Source organism: Rhinopithecus roxellana, chromosome 9 (genome assembly GCF_007565055.1).
Source record: "Rhinopithecus roxellana isolate Shanxi Qingling chromosome 9, ASM756505v1, whole genome shotgun sequence".
NCBI lineage: Eukaryota > Metazoa > Chordata > Mammalia > Primates > Cercopithecidae > Rhinopithecus > Rhinopithecus roxellana.
The window spans coordinates 143,766,883-143,792,909 of NC_044557.1; the positions used below are offsets into that span (position 1 = coordinate 143,766,883).

Here is a 26,027-nt window from a genome sequence, read left to right on the forward strand (position 1 = left end):
CCCCAATAGGAACCAAGTAAACCAGCACCTTAATCTTGGACTTCCCAACCCCCAAGTTGAGAAAATACATCTATTCTGGCATTTTGTTAGCCCAAGGTGATAAATATAATTTAGTATTTCACCAGCCATACTTTAGTATCTTTCAAGATAATAGTTACCAAGAAAAGTTGAAGAGAGGAATCTCAAAAACCAAACAAGAGGCCGGGCACGGTGTTTCATGCCTGTAATCCCAGCACTCTGGGAGGCCAAGGCAGGTGGATCACCTGAGGTCAGGAGTTTGAGACCAGCCTGGCCAACATGGAGAAACCCCATCTCTACTGAAATTACAGAAGTTAGCTGTGCATGGTGGTGCACACCTGTAGTCCCAGCTACTTGGGAGACTGAGGCACGAGAATCACATGAACCCAGGAGGCAGAGACTGCAGTGAGCCGAGATCACGACACTGCACTCCAGCCTGGGTGACAGAGCAAGGCTCTGTCTCAAAACAACAAAAAAACAGCAGCAGCAGCAGCCGCCGCCACCGCCGCCGCCGCAGCTATGTTTCTCCATATTTTCATCAGCTGTGGCATTTAGCAAGCTTCAACTCCTTTAAGAGAATTGAGGCTGAAAAGTGATACATAGTGTTCCCCTTCAAACACGTATCTGGTAAATCTTTCTAAGTTAAATAGGTCTTTGGGGCATGATATTCCAAAGCCAGTACCTGATAGCTCATTACATCTGTTGGAACTGTGAATAACCAGCTTCATAAATTTTTTTTTTTTTTTTCCCCAGTCATCTAAGTAATGAAATCTCTTGTTAAATTCTCACTGAAAAGGCAGGGCTCCCCCTACCCCACCTACCACCTTACATGTCTTTGCCATGTACATTTTCTGCACGATGATATTGACATTTTAAAATTGGATGTACCATTAGAGGGATATATGTATTTTGGCCAAATTTAATCAGGGTATCTCACATAAGAAGAGTACACATATCATTTCTTTGCCTACCAGATTAGATCCATACTAGAAAGCAAGACGAACTCAGCTCCATTTTGCCTATGTCTCACATTATTTCCCATTGGTCACTCGTGATTTCAAGCAACACTGTCTTTGTCCCAACTATGTCAGATTCTTACTTGGGCTCCTTCCCTTATCCTAGATGCTATCCACACTCTCTTTGCATCAACCCAAGACATGAATCCTCATATACCAATTCAAACTCTTCTATAAAGGCTTTTGTGACAAACCGTGTGTGTTTCTGACAGAATTGAGTGTTTCCCAGGCATACACAATTAGTCATATGAATTCCCCCAGAGCTTCTATCTCTGTACTGGGAGTGACTCTAAAAATATTTGAATTGAATCCGCCTGAATCACATAAGCTACCACGAAAGTGTTTTTCAACAGAATCAGAGATCAGCTTAAATTCTCATCTTCTCTTTTGCATACGAGTATAGAATATACATCCCATGAATCTCTGCCTACATTATTGGCTAAAGGCTGGCAGGCCATCCAGCGTCTCCTGTTGTTGCTAGCTTAAGAGCACCTGCCTGGCATGCAGCTCAGAGCACTGTCTGCCCAGACTGTGACCAAAGCACACAACCCTCCAGCAGTTCATGTATGAGGGGAGATCACTGCTTCCTGCCAATCCCAGATTGCATATTCTCTTGCCTGAAGAGATGACAGCAAATCATGGCAAAAATACTGCCTCACATTTATTGAATGCTTATTATATGCTAGACTCTAGCCACTTTCTTTATAGTTCATTCACTAACAACTACAAAGTACGCATTATTATTGTCCCAGTCTTATAGATGGGGAAACTGAGGCACTGGGAAGTTAAGTAAATTGCCCAGTCTCACAACTAGGATGTAACTAGGCCATGACTTAACCATCAATCTATTGGGCTTCAGACTTCACATTCTTGTCCACAATTCCATACCCACATTGATACAGGGCATTCTACGTTATCCCATATATCCTGCCATGGGATCAGAGAAAATTCAATAAATGTCTGCCTCACCAAAAAAGAGGAGAGGATGGAGCAGATGAAAGAGTGCAATCTGGGGACCAGACAGTCTTGAGTTACAGTCCAAGATCTTAACTGCACAACCGCAGGCAAATTACTTATTCCCCCTAAGCCTTAATTTCTTCATCTGTAAATTGGGGATAATTATACCTTCTGTTGCTGCTGATGAGTCGCAGAAATGAGACTCAACTCCATAATCTTTCTGTCACACTATGGTGCCACAGCCTCTAGAAGATTACCATCTGTCAAAATTGGGGGGAATACCAATGCTTTGCTGTTGCCAGGTGATTTGGGGGTAACTGTAACCTCAACCAGAAACTTCTAGTTCTGCTACATCTAAAGAATCTGGGGTTCTGAGTTAATTTGTGTGCCATCATGCAGGACCCACTAGGTAGCAAGGAAAGTTTCCCCTCTTACTCACAAAAGCTTCAGTTGCTACAGGCACAAGCACATTCTCAGAGCCTACCTTCCCGTGATCCCCAATATTAAAGGCAATGACATGGTAGGTGAGAATCACCAGTCCCTAGAACATCAGTGGCTCCTTTGGCCAGAACGACACACTCCCTTCCACACACAGGAAAACACAAGGTTCTTACATAGGTGTGCATTCCCAAAACCTCCAGAATGACCTCATTCTATGGCACAAAGACCCTTCCGTTTTTCTGTTTTTGTTTTTGTTTTTTTTAGGCAGAGTCTTGCTCTGCTGCCCAGGCTGGAGTGCAATGGTGCAATCTCAGCTCATTGCAATATCCGCCTCCTGGGATCAAGCGATTCTCCTGCTTCACCCTGCCAAGTAATTGGGACTACAGGTGCGTGTCACCCTGCCCTTTTTTTTTTAAGTAGAGACGGGGTTTCACCACGTTGGCCAAGATGGTCTCGATCTCCTGACCTCATGATCCGCCCGCCTTAGCCTCCCAAAGCGCTGGGATTACAGGTGTGAGCCACCAAGCCTGGGAGGACCGTTCAGTTCTACCACCCTGGAGCCACAAGGCCTCTCCCAGAGCCTCATCTATTCAGCCCTGCAGTGGCCTGGAAACTGGGCAGGGGCTCTGCCCACAGCAAGTGAAGATGAGTCACCTACCACTGTCACCCGGCCCAGTTCCTGAGTGGAACGCTGCAAAGTCCTAAGTGCTCCTACACGGCACTGACGAAAGGGATTAAATGAAGGTAAAAACTCTAAATAAAAAACTATCTTCAATCTAAGGAATGCACCAAACCCACAGTGCTTGTATGAGGGTCTGGTATCCTGGCCCATAGTTGCTTCAGGCCATTTCAAATGTTCTGTAATACAGTACTATTCCCACTATGTGAAGTTTAAGTAATTCAAGTGACATGTGGCCCGGATTGCATGAGACATAGGATAGCCTTCCCAGATAGTCACTCATGATCATCTATGCCATGCTCCTTATGACAACGCGATAAGCACACAGAATATTCTGTTCACATGGGGAAGATGTGGCCACTCCTTTCCACGGCTCCAGAAGGTCAGGTAGGTCTTTATTACTAGTAGAAGCTGCTTACAGATGGGTCGCTCATTTCTAGTCATGGATATGCCTTGCCTTTCTATTTCTCCCACCAGTTTTCACCAGTGTCTGGGCCTCTATGTGAACAATTTCTTCTCATATGTAATCTCAACTTGTTTTGACCAAAGGCTTCCCATGCATCCTAATAGTTCAAGATTTGGTGAAGCCCGTTTTCCTAGTAATCATTCCCCTTCCTGGTGTTCACTATGCTGGGGTAAGAGCTGAGATATTTTAACCACCCCTACCAGCAGCAACCCCTTTCCCACTACTTAAATTGTCCCTCTGCCCCCGCCACCCCCGCATCTTCAGCAGCTTCAGCTCTTCATTGAAATCCAGCAACCGAGGCTAGGTGTGGTGGCTCACACCTATAATCCCAGCACTTTAGGATGCCAAGGCGGGTGGTTCACAAGGTCAGGAGTTCGAGACCAGCCTGGCCAACATGGTGAAACCCCATCTCCAAATACAAAACTGAGCCAGGCGTGGTGGTACACATCTGTAATCTCACCTACTCAGGAGGCTGAGGCAGGAGAATCACTTGAACCCAGGAGGCGGAGGTCGCAGTGAGCTCAGATCACACCACTGCACTCCAGCCTGGGTGACAGAGCAAGACTATCCCCCCAAAAATAGAAAAACAAGTCTGAAATCCAGCAACCCAAACAATTGCAACATAGTTTTATGTTCTGAACACTCCTACTGATACAATAATCAAAGTTAAAATGTTAGGCTGATGTTTGGGTAAAAAAAGTTCACATCACCCAATAATTGGATGCAACCTAAATAGTTAACAACCATGCATTACTAGGAAGCAGTGTATTAGGAAGCAATGTACTCCTTTTTTAGGAAGACTTCCTATTCTATTATTTCCTCTTTGCTGAGAGAAAACCTTTAAATCCTAAAGTGAAACATCTGTGCCTGCTAAGTGGATGCTAGGGTGTGTGTGGTAAACATATCTGAAAGAGATATTTGTCTACTTTCCATCCTTGGGCAACAGTGGTCCACACTGGTAATACTCACCTTTGGCTCTGTCTTCACCATCCACTCTGAGTGGCGGGGAGATGGTGCACCCATCAGCCGGGGCATTAGCACAGCTGCCCTCTTCTCCCCCCATTCAGGAGGTCATGCCACACATCCAGCTACTCTGAGCCTTCAACCATTCCCACGAGACAATGAGGCTGTGCCAAAGGCAGAAACCCAAGTATCCGTTTGCAGTGTCAGGCACATGTGTAATGAAGAAAGGAAAAGGAAAGGGGGGAAAAAAAAGTGGTAGCGCTAGAAATGCCTAGAAGGGGTTGCAGAGAACAATCCAGGATGCTCTCTAGGAATCTACTGTGCTCCTCATTAGTCATCATCACTGCCTTTAAAATGCCACAGATCCCTCTGTGGCATTCAGGAGTCATGCCACTCTGCCTCTACAATGCCCAGTTGGAGAAACATTTCCATGGAACATCAGTGTATTAAAAAAGGTAACTACACTTGTAAAGATGGATTTTTCCATCTTCCATGACCTAGGGTCAGGCTTCTACTTAACTGTACCTGAGGTTTTTTTCTCTCCTTCCTACCATGGTTGAAGGATAAAATACTATGAAAATCCCATTTTCTTTGGGTACTTTTAAGTCCTCTTCTCACCAAAATCTAAAAACAAAGCTTACTGAAAAATCACTCACTACAAGTAAATATATTCAAAGCAAATTTTAAGTTTAAAGAAGTCAATGACTAACACCCCAATTTTCCTTTCCCCCTAGCACGAGAGGTTCCTACAAGCAACTCTGTTCCAAACAGCGTAGCATTCACACTTCCACAGGGAAGAAACAGGCAATTCCAGAGCTGACAGCCTGGGTACAGTGGTACCTCGTTAAGCTTCAAATTCAAATCCTGTACAAAGATTTGAGGAATAATTATCAATTGGAGAGGGAGACAGACACTAGGGAAAAGTACACACAACATATTCAAAAAGACAAATGTATTACCTGGAACAACTTGGGGAAAATGGAATGCTACATTTCTATTGTGCAAACAGTTTCAATTCATCAAGAAGGAATCTTAGGCATGAGAACAGGTAAGAGCTGGACAGATAATGCAGCCCTTCTCCTCCACACCACAATTCTCTCCTCTTCATGTTTGACATGGTCCTAACATGACCTTCAGATGTGGGTTCAGATGCCAGAGCCTGGCAGTTTTAAAACAGACAAATGTCACTCTTGTACAAAGAGTATAAACGACACCATCTTCACAGAGAAATCTTTTCTCATTACCAGCAGACAGGCCGACTCCCAGCTGGTGAAAGCATGGGCCAGGGTGGGTCAGGCCACCCTCCAAGCCTTGCCAGGTGCCTGCGCAATAGTTCAGCCCAGGCTCCTGGAAACAGTTTATTTCCCATGACCTCTTGATGTTGATATACTCTCCCAAATGTTCCTCAGACTCACATTTTATGTTGAAAGCGATTTTCAAAGCTGTAAATCTAGGAGTGGAATTGAGACATTACTGGTTTTACAGGATTACTGGATGAAGAAATGGCATTTTGCAAACTAAAGCCACAATGAGATCATCTTACAGCCGTCAGAATGGCTGCTATTAAAGAGTCAAAAAATAACAGACGTTGGCGAGGAGGCGGAGAAAAGGCAATGCTTCTACACTTCTGGTGAGAATGTAAATTAGTACAGCCTCCAAGGAAAACAGTGTGGAGACTTCTCAAAAAAACTAAAAATAGAACTACCATTTGAACCAGCAATCCCACTACTGGATATCTACCCGAAGGAAAAGTCATCCTATTAAAAAGACACCTGCCCTCCTATGTTTATCACAGCACCATTCACAGCAGCAAAGATATGGAATCAATCTAAGTATTCACCAACGTATGCTTAAAGAAAATGTAGTGTGGATATATGTATACACACACACGCGCGCGCGCACACACACACACACAATGGAATACTACTCAGCCATAAAAAAAAAAAAAGAATGAAATAATGTCTTTTGTAGCAACATAGATGGAACTGGAGGTAATTATGTTAAGTGAAATAACTCAGACACAGAAAGTCAAATACTGCATCTTCTCGCTTATAAGCGGGAGCTAAATAATGTGTATACATGGATGCAAAGTGTACAACAATAGACACTGGAGATTAAGAATGGCAGGATGGGGGGGTGAGGGGCAAGAAATTACTTAATGGGTACAATGTATACTATTTGGGTACAGTGAAAGTCCAGACTTCCCACTATGTAACAAAAATGCACTTGTACTCTATTTTTTGAGACGGAGTTTTGCTCTTGTTGCCCAGGCTTGAGTGCAATGGCATGACCTTGGCTGACTGCAACCTCTACCTCTCAAGTTCAAGTGATTCTTCTGCGTCAACCTCCCGAGTAGGTGGAATTATAGGCATGTGCCACCATGCTCGGCTAATTTTTATATTTTGAGTGCAGATGGTGTTGTACCCCTTAAATTTATACAAATCAAAGAAAAAATGCCATTTTACTCAGCATCAAACTATACTTATAGGTAAATCCAGGGATTTATTAAAAATAGAAGACAAACTTCTTTGTGAAAGTATTCACAGCCAAGTTGCATTAAATGCCATGGTTCTTTTGGGCTTCTAAGACAGTATTTTAAGTGGTTACAAATGTCTATTCATGAACAGTTTCCTCCTAAGATAATGTCCAGGGCCAGAACTCAGAAAGAGTGAGCAAAGGCAACTGACTCAAAGGTGCTCAGGCTGTGGGTAAACATTTGATGGAATAAATGCTCTTTATTCATGGCCTGCGTTGAAATCTCCCTGAGGATGACTCACCATGCCTCTTCCCAACATCAAGCCCAGGAAGCCACAGACGTTCCCATTTTATCACCGACTCGCAAGCCTGGGGCAAAACCAGAGTCCACCCAGCACAGAACTTGGTTCTGCCGCCAGAACCAAAGATGAACTTGTACCCTAGGAAGATGGGGTCTTCTATGCCTGACAAAGGACATCAGTTTTCCCCACTCCTCTCTCTTAATTCATAACAGAAGGGTGTGGTTAATTATACCTGGGATAATGAAGAACTAAAAATGTGTTCTCTGCTAGGTAAAAAGAGCACATTCTCTATTCATTTACAACTAACCTTTCAACTTCCTCTGAGTCTTACCTCCCAGGACAAGGTCAATGGACCCACATTCCTCTAACCACAGTCTCGATTTTCAAGGCTTCTTATTTTCTCCATCTTTCATCTTTCCAGTTGAAGATTCCTCATCATTTTAGACTTTCTTCATCACAGCTCTCACATGGCAGTCCAGATTTGGGTTATTTTTATTTCTTTTGGAGTTATTTCAAGTTGTTTGTCTAGTTTAAATCTAGGCAGCCTTCAAGATTTTTCCCTTTGTTCCTGTGAAACATTGGTGAAAGGAGGGTGCTCCACGGAAGCTGGATTTGAATGCTAGAAAAGGAACAAGGTATTCTAACAGTGTTCTTGCCACAACTTTCACCGTCAGACCTTAAAATGTGAGTGCTGTAGGGAAATTAAAATCATCTATTGTCCTTGCCTTATAACTAGACGAATAAAAGCCCAGACAAATCAAACAATGTACCCTGGTTCCCATGAAGATAAACCCTATCTCTTCTACCTCTTCCTATTCTATTTAGCTACTTCACCCAATTCATCTATTAACATTTTCTGAGCCAGGTGTGGTTGCTCACACCTGTAATCCCAGCACGTTTGGAGATTGAGGCAGGCCAATCACTTGAAGTCAGGAGTTCAGACCAGCCTGGCCAATATGATGAAACCCTGTCTCTACTGAAAAATACAAAAATTAGCCGAATGTGGTGGTGAGTGCCTGTAATCCCAGCTACTCAGGAGCATGAGGTGGGAGGATAGCTTCAACCCAGGAGGCAGAAGTTACTGTGAGCCAATATTATGCCACTGCACTCCAGCCTGGCTGATAAACTGAGACTGTGCCAGGGGAGGGAAGGAGAGGGGAGGGGAAGAGGAGGGGAGGAGGGAGAGGGAGGGGAGGAGGGAGAGGGAGGGGAGGAGGGAGAGGGAGGGGAGGAGGGAGAGGGAGGGGAGGAGGGAGAGGGAGGGGAGGAGGGAGAGGGAGGGGAGGAGGGAGAGGGAGGGAGGAGGGAGAGGGAGGAGGAGGGAGGGGAGGGAGGGGAGGGGGAGGGAAGGAGGGAGGGGGGAGGGAAGGAGGGAGGGGGGAGGGAAGGAGGGAGGGGGAGGGGGGAGGGGAGGGTGGGGAGGGAGGGGAGGGTGGGGAGGGAGAAGAGGGAGGGGAGGGAGAAGAGGGAGGGGAGGGCAGGGAGGACAGGGAGGGGAGGGAAGAGAGGGAGGGGAGGGGAGGGCAGGGAGGAGAGGGAGGGGAGGGAGAGGAGGGGGAGAGGGGCAGGGAGGAAGGGGAGGGGAGGGGGAGGGGCAGGGAGGAGGGGGAGGGGAAGGGGGAGGGGCAGGGAGGAGGGGGAGGGGAAGGGGGAGGGGGAGGGGGAGGGGAGGGAGAGGAGGGAGGGGGGTGGGAGGAGGAGGGGAGGGGAGAGAGGGGGAGGGGGATGGGAGGAGGAGGGGAGGGGAGGAGGAGGGGAGGGGAGGGGAGGAGGAGGGGAGGGGAGGAGGAGGGGAGGGGAGGAGGAGGGGAGGGGAGAGAGGGGGAAATCTAATCACAGCATCAAAAGACAATTTTAGGCAGGTGCAGAGCCTCATGCCTGTAATTCCAGCAAGTTGAGAGGCAGAGGTGGGTGGATTGCTTGAGCTCTGGAGTTTGAGACCAGCCTGCCAAACATGGTGAAACCCCATCTCTACAAAAAAATACAAAAATTGGCTGGGTGTTGTGGCACATGCCCCTCATCCCAGCTATTCAGGAGGCTGAGGTGGGGGGACTGCTTGAGCCCAGGAGGTAGAGGCTGAAGTGAGCCGAGATCACACCACTGTACTCCAGCCTGAGCAATAAAGAAAGACGCTATCTCAAAAAACAAAAATCAAGACATTATTTCTATTCTACCTTAGTGCTTAAAGAGTAAAGTGATTTAACTATGACTTCTCACAACGGTAAGAGAACAATGAACTGCAATGAGAGAGTCAGTTGTGTTCTACCCCCTTTGAATCAAGGCTGATGAATTATGAACAAGTCAAGGCCCTTAATGCAACATGACCATGAAACAGCAGTAAGGAGAAGGTACTTGAAACCCAAAGACCTCTTCCTCAGGTCAAGTGCTGCTTAATGATCAAGAAAGTAAAAATCAGAATCACTAAGTTATGCCACAGATAATGGAATGTAAGATTATACCATCCACATACTTTCATTATAAGGGTACTACATACTGGTAAGAATTCAAAAATCTGATAAAGCATATGAAAAAGTATTAAACTCAATGAACGATCATGGAATTTTCTCCAACTAAATGTTTTAAAAGGAAATAGAATTAAAGCACAGATCACAACTCCTGTGAAAATGAGCACAGTGAAGTTGAACTGGAGGAATCCTAATGACTCAAATATTAGAAGAAGCTAGAAAGTAAGAATATAAAAACCTGACCAGCATATATTACATCCTTTAACTTTTCCAGAGGGAGAAATAAAACTGACTCCCAAATGTGAAACATGGTTATCTATACAATGAAAAACAAGTTTTCATGAGATTTTTCCTATATTGTGCTCAAAAATACAAAAACGGAATAGTAAAAATCACACAGTATCTCACCATTTCTTTCCTCTAATTGCACCCTCATCTCTGGAGTCATCTCGGGGACACAGGTTGGGGACAGACACTCCTCAGCTTCCTTAGCCACTCATAGTCCCATCTCTGTATTGCACATACATGCATGGTTACACACACATAACTATATAAAAATAGGCAAACATTCCACAAGAGCCTTCCATTTGCTTTTTTCCTAATTTTAGAATTTAAAAACTAAAAAATTAGTAAGAAGTTGAATCCTTAAGTAACATAAGAAGAAAGTATTCTTAAATAATTGATTAATTACTTCATGAGTAAACTCAAACCCAAAGATTCCTAGCTGTATACATCTAAACTGCCAATCTGTTTTATTTTCATTTTTGAGCCCAAGTCTTGCTCTGTCGCACAAGTTGGAATGTAGTGGCATGATCTTGGCTCACTGCAACCTCCACCTCCTGGGTTCAAGTAATTATCCTGCCTCAGCCTCCCAAGTTGCTGGCATTACAGGCGAGCGCCACTAGGCCTGGCTGATTTTTAGATTATTAGCAGACGGAGTTTCACCATGTTGCCCAGGCTGGTCTTGAACTCCTGACCTCAGGTAATCCACCAGCCTCGGCCTCCCAAAGTGCTTGGATTACAGGCGTGAGCCACTGCGGCCAGCCTGCCAATTTATTTTAAATGGGAAAATGGGATCAATCACTTGGTATTAGGAACACTCTTCTTGAAATACTAGGAAACCTTTGGAAATACTGTAATAATCTATGAATTTCCAGTGATCCAAGTTTTAATTTCTCACCAAAATGCTTCCACAGAAAAACAACTTGTTACAGATGAATCTTTATGGGCTCTCAAACAAATTCTGCATAAAACAAAAGGTCTCAGATACAGCAGACTTCTTGGAGTCTAGACATGTGGATTTCATTCAAAACTACGTTGATAATTTGCTATCTGGCTTTGAGAATTTAATCATTGAAAATTTACCTCCATTTCCTCAATAGGAATTTGAGTAGATTTGCAAATGCAAGCACTAGTCCAACCCAGCAGACATGGAACCACAGAAGAGAAAAACCACTACCACCTATGTTTCTGGAAGCAAACAACTTTCTCTTCAATTAATATGTACCCTTGCCTAATAAATTTCATTCTGAGATGGAGGACACTATCATAAAACTACAAACATTTAAAGCATATGGTTACTCACCAAACCAAATAAAAACTGTAAACCATTTCTTTTTTTGTTTGGATTGATTTATTATTACTATTATTTTTTTTTTTTTCTGAGATGGAGTCTCCCTCTGTTGCCCAGGCTGGAGTGCAGTGGCACAACCTCAGCTCACTGCAACATCTCCCTCCCAGGTTCAAGTGATTCTCCTGCTTCAGCCACAGGAGTAGCTGGGATTACAAGTGTCTGCCACCATGCCTGACTAATTTGTTTTAGTAGAGATGGGGGTGTCGCCATGTTGGCCAGGCTGGTCTCAAACTCCTGACCTCCAATAATCTACTGGCCTTGGCCTCCCAAAGTGCTCGGATTACAGGCATAAGCCACTGTGCCCAGCCCTAAACCTTTCCATTCAAAAGCCATTTCTAATGTGGCACACATTCATTTGCATGCTGAAAATAGCTTATTGCGGCATGAAGGCCCTCCAGATGTTATTCAAACTTACCTTTCAGTTTCATCTCCCAGCCCCTCATCTGCATGTCTCCTGCAGTCCTGTGGACAAACAACTCACTGTCCCCACAAGATGCCTCCTTTCCCATTTCTTTTTGATGTTATTATTTCCTCCTGGAATCCCTTAATTATCCCACATCTACCTACTCCCAGCTACCAAAATTCCTAATTCTGTAGTTCACTGCCATGTCCCCTACTCCCTGCACATTTGCCTGTCCCCAGATCTCATGGAACTTCTTCCTTCTTTAAATCTGTAATAAGGCTTTCCTACTCATCCTGGGCACTGTTTTTGCACTTATAATCCTACTTCACAGAGTTCAGGGACTGTTTTTAAATGACCTCCACAATCTCCCTCAGTGCCCACTGCAGTACCTTATAACTAGCAGAATCTCAGTAATTTTTTATGGAATTGAATAATCTGTTACATAAAATCCTGCTTCCTAAAAAATCAATCTGTATTCCCTGAATAAAAATTATACCATTTTAACAGCAGAAGGTTATTGCAGTCAAGTTATACCCTGAACATTTCAGTTTATTAGCTTTTTAAATATTAATAGGAAAATGTCATTACATATATGTACATACATACATAATGCCTACATACATACATAAGGTGCTTAAATCACTACCACTATATATTATTCTTATGCCATCTCTGAAGGGTCAGAAATGACATTTATTTTATATGCAGAAAACCAAGGAGTAACTGACTAATAAGTATGTGATATCAACCTTCAGACTAGAAATGCTTATGCACTATTGAAGACAAAAAAAAAAAACAGAAAATAGAAACCTTCTCTCAAGCAGCTTGTCATTTGCTTGTAGAAAAAAAGATAACACTTGAGACAAGTAGAGCATATGTGCTTAAAGCATTTCTATGGTTTCTGCCCTAAAATAGATTGAGCCAGATTCTACTTGGCTTCCAGCAGAAGTAGCTTTTGGCCCCTTTGGTTAATGTCCATTGTAAATATGGCTCCCCTGAAGCCCAGCTCCAGGAACTGCACTGTGTGCTTGGGCTACTCCACAAGGGCCATGGGGACTTAAGGGAGGACAAGGCCAGAGTAGTCATAGAAGACCTTAAAAGGAAGTCAAGACTCAAACTGGCATCTGATGAAAACAAAATTTGAAATGGTGAGCAGGAAAAGTACAGCCTAGAAAGGAGACAGCAGAAGCCAGACATGGAGATAGTTATTACTAGAATTAGCCCAGAGTGGAGGGCAGGAAGAGTTAAGTCAACAGACTGGCCTGAAGGGTGTTGGGAAGAGCCAGGGTGAAATGGGAAACAGAAAAGGCAAGGACAGGCTCAAAACCCAGCAGTCAGCCAGGCACAGAACCCATACCAGACCCTCAAGGTTCTAAGATGGCCTTCACCAATATTCTCTACCTGCAGCTGGAAGGCTTTGATTCTGCTCTCTTCAATCCTCTATTCAGCCATTCCCTGCAGATGAACTAGTTAGGTCTATAGGAGAAATTCACAGGCAACCATGTTGTTCTCAAGCTCTCTCTAATCACAGAGGTAATCCATGTTTATTATGGAAAATATGGAAAACCCAAAAGTAAAATTTAGAAAGTTAATGTCCACCAATGTCATAATCCAGCCACATTTCCTTCACTCATTTATTCACCAAGTACAGTATTTATTAGAATCTGCTATACCCCATATGTTGTTCTAGGCTTCTGGGATACATCAGTGAATAAAATAGACAAAAATCCCTGCCCTCCTGCAACTTATATTCTATCAGGAGAGAAAGACAAAGATCATTGATATAGACAAGTAAATGTCCAGTATGTTAAAAGGTAATAGGGACAAAGGAAAGAGTAGAGCAGGGTAAAAGGACTGGAAGTGCTGAGGTGGTGGGGGGAGCTACAAACTTAGGGGATTCAACTTGCTCTAAATTGAGAATATAGTTTTACCAAATTGAGACCTTACTGTTTTATTGACATTTTCCCATTTATTATATAGTTAGTATATCCCCAAGCCATCACAGATTCTTTTGCAATATAACTTTTAATGACTGTAGAGAATTCCATCTCATGAATGTACCATATATGAACCACCATTAACTGTTCTACTCATTTGGGCAATTAGATGCTTTTTTAAAAAGCTATTATAAATAATGCTTCCATTTCCTTAAGAGAAACATCAAGAGGTACATTTACATAGAATTTGGTACAAATAGTGTTAAGGCTTATGATACACTTGAGCTGCATAGGGCATCAATATCTTAAAGCAATGTGTTCAGATTCTTTTTCTCCCTCTCTGTCAAGGTTCCTGCCTCCCACACATGGCAATTTTTTCCATCAAGCTCACAGAACTTCTTTGGCTTTCCCATCTCTCCATCAGCTTCTCTGTGTATCCAATACTCTATACATCAGAGGAGAACTCTTCCTTAGATGCCTAACACAGCAGTGGGAACACAGAAGAACATGCAATACCCATTAGATTCAGAAATGAAAAAAAAAAAAAAATTGAGTGTTCATAAAACACTCTGGCTTCCATACAGCCAGGGAGATGCTTGGCAATGTTTCTCTCCTACCTTTCACTGCAGGTAGTGAGTCATATCTCAGACATATTCAGCATCTCTGTAACAAGACTGCTAAGTAATCCCCTTAATGCCTTTAGGATGCTGGAAACCACCATTCAACCTGGACAGCTAAAGAATATTATTAACTACCTAATGTAAATCCTTGATAGCAGAAAACCTTTGCATTATTTTCCTTCTTTCCAGTCACTTATAGATGAACACTTATATAATGCCTTATACTGGAAACATAAATGAAAAGCATCTTTTTAATAGTTCATAAACCAACATTCCTAATTAAATTCCAACCGTAGCATTATTTAGCTGCTGCTCTTATCAAAAAGAAACTTGTTTTTATACTGTCACGTAAAGAGGAAAAAGCCTGAAAATGATTTGTAGAAAAGTTGGCAAACAAGAAAATACTGCCCTCCAAGGAAAAAAAAAAAAAGAACAGGATACGTCAGTTATTTATCACTTGCAGCTGGTTCAGTATGGGTTCATGCTACTGAGTGATAATAGTTTCCTTGTTTAGCCAATGGAAGCCTCTGAGTTGTAAGCAGTCTATCTCACTGCTTCTAAAAGTCTCAACATCCTCCTTCCAAGGCCCACTTTTCAGAGTTTGAAGTGAAATCAAAGAGCCATCTCAAAAGATTTCCTAATTTATAATGTAGCCTTAGAATAAGGGGCAGATGTCCTCTTTACACACACCAGCAGTGAGAACACACACCCTGGGGTTACAATTGTCCTTTCTGGGAAGAACCCACACAGCCATTCATCCACTGCACTAAAAATGGACTCCGATGCAAGGAACAAAGGGGATATGGGACTTAGAGCCTTCACTGGGTTTCCAAGTTTGAGTACTGGTCTTACATAACTACTGCAGCTTCTCAACCAACCTGGCTGTGCTTCAAAGGCACTGAAAGTGGATAAGGTGAAGACTCTAGGAACAGCAATGATTGTTTCAACTTGCTCATGCTCAGGGCTTCAGATGTGTGAGACAGCTCTTTACTCTGTCATTCATGATCATGAGATCTGGTCACAGCAAGCCAAGATGGCAGGGATAATGAGACCACAAGATGGCAGGGATCATGAGACCAAAGTTGCTATGTACAACGTGGTCTCAGCTGGCTTCCACACTGTTACACACCACTGTTGTCTGTCTTCAAGATGCACCACAGGAGAAAAGAGTGAAAGTCACATATATTTCCATCTGTGATTCCCATAGCTAACTTGAGAAATGATCTGATGGGAACCAAGCAACCCAGTCCCAGTGTGTAAGAGTTAGAAATGAATTCGTCTGCTTCCACCATGTGCTAATGTTCCATACCCCAAACATGGGCATGTGGATGTCAACATCTTAGCACCCTTGTTACCATACTAATTTCTGTAGCATTCTATTGAAAGAGTTTAAAACAAAATAGAAATGAATGCATCAAATTCCTTTTTGCGAAGAAGTACTTGTTTGTCTTTTGCTGCACTCAATCAAAAAAGATTTATTGAGTGCCTATCCTGTTCCAGGCACCATCCTAGGCACCCAAAATACATTACGGAAAAGACAAATGCAGAGAGCTCGTCATCTAAGAGCTTAGGTTAAGGGCAGAAGGCACACAGATATCTAAGAAGTCAGGTCTGGCTGGGCAGTGGCTCACGCCTGTAATCCCAACACTTTGGGAGGCCAAGGCAGGCAGATCACTTAAGGTCAGGACTTCAAGACCAGCCTGGCCAACATGGCGAAACTGTGTCTTCACTAAAAATACAAAAAAGAAATAGCCAGGTGTGGTGGCGGACACCTGTAGTCACAGCTACTCAGGAGGCTGAGGCAGAAGAACTGTTTGAACCTGGGAGGTGGAGGTTGCCGTGAGCCAAGATAGTGCCACTGCCCTCCAGCCTGGGTCACAAAGTGTGACGCTGTCTCAAAAAAAAAAAAAAAATTTTTTTTTTAGTGAGATCTGATGAATGCAGTGAATAATGCACAGTATGAGGGGATCAAGAGGAATGGAGGTGGTATCTGAGCAGAGATCAGAAGATGAGTGACAGATAACCCTGCAGATATCGGGGGGGTGGGGAGAAGGAAAGAGGACAAAGACCCGAGGCAGAAGAAAGTCAGATTCAAAGGTGAAGGTGACTGCAGGAGCTGGGTGGTTAGAGCCAGAGGAGGGAGAAGAGCAGTGGGAAAAGGCAGGAATGGGCAACGGGGAGAGATGACCCTACCATCTGAGAAGTCACTCCAGGGCCCGAGCCTTTACCCGCAGTGGAATAGGTAAGCAGTGATTGGTGGAGTGCAGGGGGGTGAAATAAAGCTTGACAGAATCTAACTTACCACGAGGTGAAGAACAGACTGAAGGGAAATAACTGGGAGCAGGGAGGGCAGTTAGGAGGCAGTCGTGGCTCTGTATGTGAGACATGATCTCCTGGAAACAGGAAGAAGTTGTCTGGTTGTCAATGTATTTTGGAAAAAGAAAATCACAATTAGCCAATGGCTTGGATTTGGGTATGAGAATGAGAGGGGTCTTGGATGAATGCAGAGTTTCTGGCCTGAGCAATGGAAGGAGGGTACTGCCCATCTTGAAGTAGGGGAAGACCAAGGGAGGAGGTCAAGAATCCAGTTTAGACTCCAAGTTGAGATGCCCAATTGACATCTAGATGAAGATACTGAGTTCTGGGAAGAAATCCAGGTAAGAAATACAAGTCTGGTGAGAGGTCCAGGCAACAGGGAGTTGCCAGTAGGGTATTTAAAGTCATGGAGCTATCGTGATAAGTGCCCAGGACAGCCGTTCTTCCTCTGATTACAACTAGAAATTCTCAAAATACAAACAGCAACTACCTGAGAACTAGGAAAACAAAACAAAACAAAGGCAGATTGCAGAGATGAGTCAAACGTTGGCAAAGTGACCTACAAAGGGGTTAATTTCATTCCCCCACTTTCCCTGCTCCTACTTCTCTAACAGCTTTGCCCCAAGGGTGGGCACCAGTCACAGAGGCCCACAGTCAGATAAATCTTACAGAAACCTAAGAGGAAAAGGGATTCTTATGAATCAGAAAATGAGTGGAACCACAGAGAGGAGAGAGTTAGAGAGACAGATCCTCTAATTCTTCTCACCCCCACCCCTGCCCCCCCCACCCCCCCGGACGGAGCCTCCTCTGTCACCCAGGCTGGAGTGAGTCCAGTGATGATCTTGGCTCAATACAACCTCCACTTCCCAGGTTGAAGTGATTCTCCTGCCTCAGCCTCCTGAGTAGCTGGGATTACAGGTGCACTCCCATGCCCAGCTAATTTTTGTATTTTTAGTAGAGACAGGTTTCACCATGTTGGCCAGGCTGGTCTTGAACTCCTGACATCATGATCCACCCACCTCTGCCTCCCAAAGTGCTAAGATTACAAGCATGAGTCACCACGCCCTGCCCCATAATTCTATATATGAACCCCCACCCCACTCTGCCCAAGGTCTCAGTTTCATCCAAGTTGCTCGCAGGGCGGCCAAGACACATTCAAAGTGATACAACAGAGACCTGAGGACTGAACCAAGATTCACACCAGGGCCTAAAACTCAGAGTAAACCCTGGTGATACAAGTTCAGGACAGACCCAAAGTGGAAAGCCAGGACTTTACAAATCTCAACTCACACTGGAACCACCACCCATAGAGAATGAGAAATAACTACTTGCAGCCTGAACCTAACCACAGCGGATGGTGGTTGTCTCATTTAAAAAAAAAAAAAAAAAAAAAACTCCCAGATTACAAAATGACGCAGAGCTTACACAAGATAACATTCACAATGTTCAGGACAATGCACAATTACTTAAGGTATAAATAACTAGAGAAATGTCGCCAGTTTCCAACGGAAAAGACTATCAACAGATGCCAACTCCAATATGACCCAGATGTTAGAATTATCCAGCAAAGGCTTTAGAGCAGCTATTTTAGTTATGTTCCATAAGGCAAATGCTCTTGAAATAAATGGAAAGCTGGGCATTTGTGGCAGGGAAATAGGAACTATAAAAAAGAACCCAATGGAAATTATAGAACTGAAAACCAGAATATCTGAAATCCAAACTTCACAGAATTGTCTTGTCGCAGAATGGAGATAACAGTCAAGTAAAGTCAGTACTTGAACCTCAACAGAAATTATTCTAAGTAACGGTCAAGAAAAGTCAGTACCTGAACATCAACAGAAATCATTCTATCTGAAGAACCAGGAATAAAGACTGAAAGACTATAATAAATTCAGCCTCAGTAACTTGTGGAGCAATATCAAAAGACGTAATACATGCTGTGTAATATAAGAAACAACAGAGGAAGAAATAAAGACTAAAAACAAACATTTGCAGAAACAGTCATGGAACTTGGTAAGAACACCTGTAAATTAAGCAAGAGGAGGAAAGAAAAGCCCCAGCAACTGAGCAAGCGTTGTCTACTGTTTAGACATTGGCAAGAGGAAGAGAAACCATCAACCCAGACAGGATTGGAAGGATCTTTCAGGAAGACAACTGGGAGGCTCGGTGCTAGAACCAAAGAAAGAAAATCAAGAAGAAAGGAGTGAGCCATCATGTCAAACACTACTGATAAATCAAGTCCGATTAGAACTGAGAGCAACCAACCACTGGGTTTGACAATAAAGAGTTACTAGTAGCATTGTCAAGACCAGTCTGGTAGAGAACTAGAGACAAAAGTCAAACTAAAGAGGATCAAGAAAGGAAAGGAGAGGGAGTGTAGAAAATTATTTCAGTAAAAGGGAAGAGAGAATGGAGCAGAAACTAAGCAGAGGTGGGTTTGAGAATGCTTTTTTCTTTTTTTTCCACCTGAGACAGAGTCTCACTCTGTCACCCAGGATGGAATGCACTGTTATGATCTCCACTCTCTGCAACCTTGACTTTTCGGGCTCAAGCGATCCTCCCACCTCAGTCTCCCGAGTAGCTGGGACTACAGGCATGCACCACCATGCCTGGCTAATTTTTTGTATTTTTTGTAGAGACGTGGTTTTGCCATGTTGGCCAGGCTGGTCTTGAACTCCTGACCTCAAGTGATCCTCCCACCTTGGCCTCCTAAAGCGCTGGGATTACAGGTGTGAGCCACCACACACGCCCAGCTGAGAGTGCATTTTGTAAGATGAAAGATATCTCTGTATGCTGATGAGATGACACAGCAGAAAAGAAAAACTAATGGTACCAGGACAGATGGAGCAACATGAGAGCCATGACCTTGAGTAAGTGAGAAGGACAAGAGCTAGCACACAAAAAGGGCAGGCCTTTGGCATGTGTAGCGCTGGAGTATGCGCATTTTAGCTAGAAGGAAATCAGTCTATCAGTTCAGATGTGGAGATGTTAGTAAATTTAGTATTGAATGCAAATACTGTCTTCACAATGTTTGTTGTTGTTTTTTGAGACGGAGTCTCGCTCTGTCACCCAGGCTGGAGTGCAGTGGCCAGATCTCAGCTCACTGCAAGCTCCGCCTCCCGGGTTCCCACCATTCTCCTGCCTCAGCCTCCTGAGTAGCTGGGACTACAGGCGCCCACCAACTCGTCCGGCTAGTTTTTTGTATCTTTTAGTAGAGACGGGATTTCACCGTGTTAGCCAGGATGGTCTCAGTCTCCTGACCTCATGATCTGCCCGTCTCGGCCTCCCAAAGTGCTGGGATTAGAGGCTTGAGCCACTGCGCCCAGCCCCACAGTGTTTTTACTTCAGTGAAGTAAGAAGCCAGGTCACCAGCTGATATTAAGGAAAAGTGAGATGTTGAAGGTTGAGGAGAAAGGAAAAGTCATTGTGAAAAGCCAGAGAGTTTCTGGACTACTAGGGAAATGGGTAATGCAGAAATTCAGCAGGGGCATAGGTAGGATTCCTTTTAGGGAATATTGAAGGTCACAGATGACTTCCATTTTCAAATTGTCTGAAAAACCATTAGAAGACTGTTTTTCAATAAAACAATTACTGGCCAACATAGTGAAACCCCAACTCTACTAAAATACAAAAAATTAGCTGGGTGTGGTGGTGTGCACCTGTAATCCCAGCTATTTGGGAGGCTGACATGGGAGAATCGCTTGAGTCCAGAAGGCAGAAGTTGCAGTGAGCAGAATCGTGCCACTGCATTCTAGCCTAGGCCACCCTGAGACTCTTATCTCCAAAATAAAAATGCATGTCATAAAATGATTACTCCACTAAATTCTACTTAGTCATACTACAAATACATTTCCTAAATCGTTTCCTCAGGGACTAATCCCAAGTTTTAGGGAATCACTACTAACTTTAACATCCAGCATTCCAGGGCAAAAAGGTCTAACAAGAGGTATCGAGATGTCTCTGCATAGAGACCCCTTTAGAATTAGTGTGTAATACTGAAACCTAACAAACAGGCAAAGTTTTCAGATTGGGACTCCAGACTGAGAATTCTTCAAACAACCAATGACAGAGTACAAAAACGATTCCAGGAAAAGTCACCAGGAAGGGTAACTATTACAGAAAACTCGGGCTCATTTTGTCCTCATAGCTAAGCAATTACTGATTGCCTTTGACGTAAATGCAGGTCAGGCACGCGACAGAAAATGTAAATAGGCTCCAGGAATGTCCCTGTGTCCCCAGCTCATTAAGCAGAGAAGAAAGTCCAAGACAAACGGTGTAAAAGGAAATGTCAACAATAAAGTCATCACTGGTGGGACCTCAAGGCAGCAGAGAGGAATCACAACTAGATCCTGCAATATAACAAATCAAAATCTTAGGAATCTTTTTTACAAAGCAGAAATTCTATATGTTTTGACCCATGAAGGGGAGAGCTTCAGCATACGAAACAGATCCCTCTGGAGTAATTGGAAGTATGTCCAAATGAGGGAGGAGGCATCCAAAAGGACAAGAAGACCCGGTAAGTGACACCAATCAGGGAAGACCAGGAAGCCCTCATTATAATGACAATAACTACAACAATAATAGAAACCAATACAATTAGTGATTACTCACTAACAGCCATCCCCTGTGCTGGGAGCTAGACTGTCTCCTCTCACTTCAAGTAATCCTGACATAGAGATTAAGTAGGAGGTATCATTATCCTTATTCTGTGGATAAGGAAACAGTCTTACAAACATTAGGCAATCAATACTGTAGAAAATTTTCATAACGTCTTGAAAAACTTTCATAATTATTCTATGTACAGGAACTCTTCTTAAAGGTAAGGAAATTCAAGATAGCAGCAAACCTGTAAGGAACTTCCTCTCTGGTGTGGTGGCTCACACCTGTAATCCCAGCACTTTGGGAGGTCAAGGCACGTGGATCGCTTGAGCTCAAGAGTTCGAGACCAGCCTGGGCAACATGGTAAAACCCCGTCTCTACAAACAAAATACAAAAATCAGTGGGGTGTGGTGATGTGCACCTGCAGTCCTAGCTACTTGGGAGGGTGAGATGGGAGAACTGGCTTGAGCTCAGGGAGGTCGAGGCTGCAATGAGCCATGATTGTGCCACTGTACTCCAGCCTGGGCAACAGAGGAAGATCCGGCCTCAAAAAAAAAAAAAAACAAAAAAAAACAAAAACAAAAACAAAACACACACACACACAGACACAAAATAAAAAATTCCAACAATTTAACCCATATACAGATCAATCTCATTTTAAGGTACTGACACAGGATGCTGACAATGCTGATCAAATACCCCTGTAGCCACCTTTAAAAAACTAGGATACTCACTATTCTTCAAATAGCCTTTCATTCTGTGCACACAGGAAGGTCCAGCACCACCTGCTGTGACTCAAGGCAGTCATGTGCCATCAGTATGTGCCAGCTACCCACAAACAGGTGCAGGTGCCCAAACTCCATGGGTTATGAAAACGCCACTCTTAGCTTCTGATGTACAAGAGGTTGGAAGAGGAAGCCCGAGTCCCGGAAATACTTTACCTTTGGCTTTATAGAAATAACTTTGCACTCTCTGATCTCAATTTCCTACCCTATAAAAACGAGGAATGTGCACTCAAATCATAGACCTTCCGAGCTGGAAGGGGGCCTACATCCCGGCTTAGAGTAGATTCAATTCATTTACAGGTTGTAATGGACACAGCACCCTTCCAGTGGCAGAATTCTAAAAATAGCCACAACAAACTTTAGTTTTGAAAGTTTACTTACAAATTAGTTGCTTGAAATTGGAAATACACTTCCCCACAGGAATAATGTTATTATAGATTTCTATGTCGACCTCCAAAAGCCTATTTCATTTGTAAACTACCTAAATATAGTATACTTGGCCCCCTGTATCCATGGGCTCTCCATCCATGGACTCAACCACAGATCAAAAATATTTGGAAAAATAAAAATTAAAAATAGTGGAAATATAGGCCTGGAATGGTAGCTCATGTCTGTAATCCCAGCACTCTGGAAGGCCGAGGCAGGTGGATGATCTGAGGTCAGGAGTTCGAGACCAGCTTGGCCAACATGGCAAAACCCTGTCTGTACTAAAAATACAACAATTAGCCAGGTGTGGTGGCATGCGCCTGTAATCCTAGTGACCTGGGAGACTGAGGCAGGAGAATCACATGAACCCAGGAGGTGGAGGTTGCAGTCAGCAAAGATCACACCACTGCACTCCAGCCTGGGCAACAAAGCAAGAATCTGTACCCTGTTCACCCCCCCCCCCTACAAAAAAAAGAGGATAGTGCAAATTTAAAATACAGTGTAACAACTATTTACATAGCTCTTACAGTGTATTAGGTATTACAAGTAATCTAAGAGACGATTTAAAGTAGTCATGTGTCACCGAATGACTGTGATATGGTCTGAGAAATGTATCATTACGCAATTTCATCACTGTGTGCTCAGAAAGCACTCACACAAACCTACATGGTATTCGATTTTTATTTATGTATATTTTGTCATGTGGAAAAACAAATATCATCCCAGCACCATTACTGAATATCAACCATTCTTCCTACTTGATCTGCAACACCAGTCTCTAGTGCCATGTCAGGTTTCTATGCATGCATCATTATCTTATGCGACCACAGCCTTGTGTATATGGTCCATTGTTGATGAAAACTGTTATTTCATTGTTAATGAAAACTGTATAGACTGTACACAAGAGGACATGTGTAGGTTACATGCAAATACTACTCCACGTTATATGAGGGACTTGAGCATCCAGATTTCAGTATTCACAAAACTCCTGGAACCAATCCACTGATGATACGAAGGGACGACCTTACTCCTATAACAACGTCATAGAAGCTCATTGCTTTCCTAGCATCCCCCACCTCCCTGCAGAGCCCCCGCTGCCCCTGCCAAGCCACCAAGACCAAGCAGTGGGAAGAAATTCACAGCAAGGAAAGGAACCTAAAGTAAGAATGGAAACAGTATTCCTGCCTTCTGGGCAGGAATTGAATGGGTCCAAGAGGTTGAGGCAAAGAATGAGAAGCAGACCAGCAGATCCACAAAAGCAGCGGGAGAGAGAGGCAAAGGGAAATGGTGCATCTGTCCTTCATGCCCCCATCCCCATTGCTGGCTCCATCACAGCAGACTTCTGTCACCACCAGCACAACATTAAAAGAACCGGGGACCTAGGGACCTGGGAGGCGAGAGGTCAGAGCAGGTGCAAGACAAGTCTCCTGGGTCTGCATCAGATAAGTGGTAAATCTGCAGGTGTACTGCCCAAATCCAGAAGTAACAAACGGACATTTCTAAAACCATAATTTGGTATGTCCAAGGGTTCCTACGCTTGACGTGCCTAACCTCCACCCTTCCAGCACCTCATCTGGCCTGGATGTGGTTCCAAGTTCCCACTTGCTTCCTCAACTCCTCCCATCTCTGTCCCCTGCCCTGGGAATGTCAGGCTGGGCCAGAGTCTGTGCCCATGATCCGGGCACCATGCTCAGAAGGCACTGCTCACACCTTCTCTAGCCACACCATGTCATGAGGCATAGTTCACAGGGCCCCCAAGACATGCCCACCTGGACACCACCCCACCTTCTGGGTCACACTCCAGGTCTCCCTGGGGCCTTCTGCTTTATCTGTCAGGGTCTATTTTCTCAAAGGTGAAGCACTTCACCAGTCTGCACAAGAGAGGTTGTCTGCAGAGGTGTAGACAGACTTGGGACCTGTGGCCCAGGATGTCTACCTGTACCATAGAAAGATTTTGGCAAAGAAACTTGAGGAGTGTGAGAATTCTACATTGGAGTCTGGCTTCCAGGTTGCTGGGAAGGTTGTGTTTATTTACCAAGATGGCAGCATAGGACCTGATTTTGAGAGATCTTGACTTAGAACTTGGAAACAGCTACTTAGACACATGGAATTTGAGCCTCTGTTTGTACTCCTGCCCCGGATCCAGCTAGTGTTAGGAGCAGGCCTGTCTCTCCTCTCCCTGCTTTGGACCACTAGGCAATGTGCCCAGAAGGTCTAATCAGAGTGTTTGCTAATGAGTTGGCAAGCTCACTTACTTCCCTTCCTAGGGCTCTTCTTAATTAGAAATAAAACATCTCCCAGCACTCCCCAAACAGAAAGTTCCCGCAAATTTCACACCCAATAAAGGCAACTTGTCTCTGCCACTCACCCACACATGAGATCAAAAAGATGACGCCTGTCGTCACCCCTGCTCAGGGACTTAGGATCTTTCCCAGTCTTCGTTTTCAGTACTCTACTCCCACGGTTTCCACCTAAGGAGAGCACTCACTGATGTACACTGGGACTTTAGAGCCCACAGATTGTGTAAAATATTCAGGAAACAACAGTCAAAGCCACAAGGAAGGCACTGACACAGATCTTGGGTTACTCACCTCTGTGCTATCCCGGGCCACACCACCGCACAGCCTGAGCAAGGCTGCGGATCCCAGGACAAGCCCGTCTGCTCAAGTTTGAGGTCTGGTTTTAAGCAGACCTTCCGGCCAGCCCAGATAACACTATCCTTTTCTGCATTCAGGGCCAGTACACTGCAGTCAGCAGCCCTCATCCGTCCAACCGCAGACCACTGTCAAGCAACCCCATGACCATTTATGAAATCCCAATTACCTGTGCTTATCCATTGCTAGTTCAGTTTGCTGCATTCCTTCATACACTGAAGAGCAGGTAGAACGAGTTCACCCTGAATACAGCATCCCTTTACATGACCCTGGGGACCGTGATTTACCACTGCCAGACAGGATGGACAGGGGAACAGATAGGCAGCTATGTGCAATCACAGGACATAATGGAGTGAAATGTCAGATCAGGGATAGGATTTGATGTGTAGTACAGTTGAATCTGTGCTAAAGAATTTACACTTGGTCAGCCTTTTCCACGATGTGTAAAATTCTACAAGGTCTGTGTGGCGTCACCTTTACTCTAGTTTGCTCAGCCTCTGTCACTGTGATTAGGAAGCCTGCCCATCGCCACATGACCCTTGCCACTTCCCACAGCCTGGGGGCCAGTTGTCATGGCATTTAATCAGGATCTTGGTCATCAGAAACGACTCTAAAAATGGGTTTCAGAAAGTAGAAGCAAGGTAATAAAGCTCTGAAAATTGAAAAACCATTAGAATTACTAAGAGTTTGGTAAGGTGTCAAGTTCTTTTAAAAATAGCCTTTCTACACACCAACGGCAGCCAGTTAGAAAAGATTGTGGAAGAGGGCTCTACAGTCCCTTTTGTAACAGATATTAAAAATAACTACCAAGAACTGATTAAAAATTTGCCAAAAACACACAAAAACATACCAAGCACATGAAAGAAAAATGG

At 43.9% G+C, this 26,027-nt stretch overlaps 1 protein-coding gene across 5 annotated transcripts in view; it reads right to left on the reverse strand.

Annotated features, from left to right (window-relative positions):
- The window catches only part of CSGALNACT1 (chondroitin sulfate N-acetylgalactosaminyltransferase 1), a 364,179-nt gene that overhangs the window by 262,953 nt on the left and 75,199 nt on the right, over positions 1 to 26,027 (reverse strand). Inside the window, exon 1 of one of the 5 annotated variants that reach the window (XM_010363491.2) lies at positions 25,093 to 25,111. The exons of 2 other annotated variants lie outside the window; for them this stretch is intronic. The gene's annotated coding sequence lies outside the window, so the exon portion shown is untranslated. Of the gene's footprint in view, positions 1 to 21,537; positions 21,648 to 24,869; positions 24,901 to 25,092; positions 25,112 to 26,027 lie in introns of those variants that run through there. 2 more of the 5 variants (XM_010363493.2, XM_030937625.1) reach the window with 2 other exon arrangements.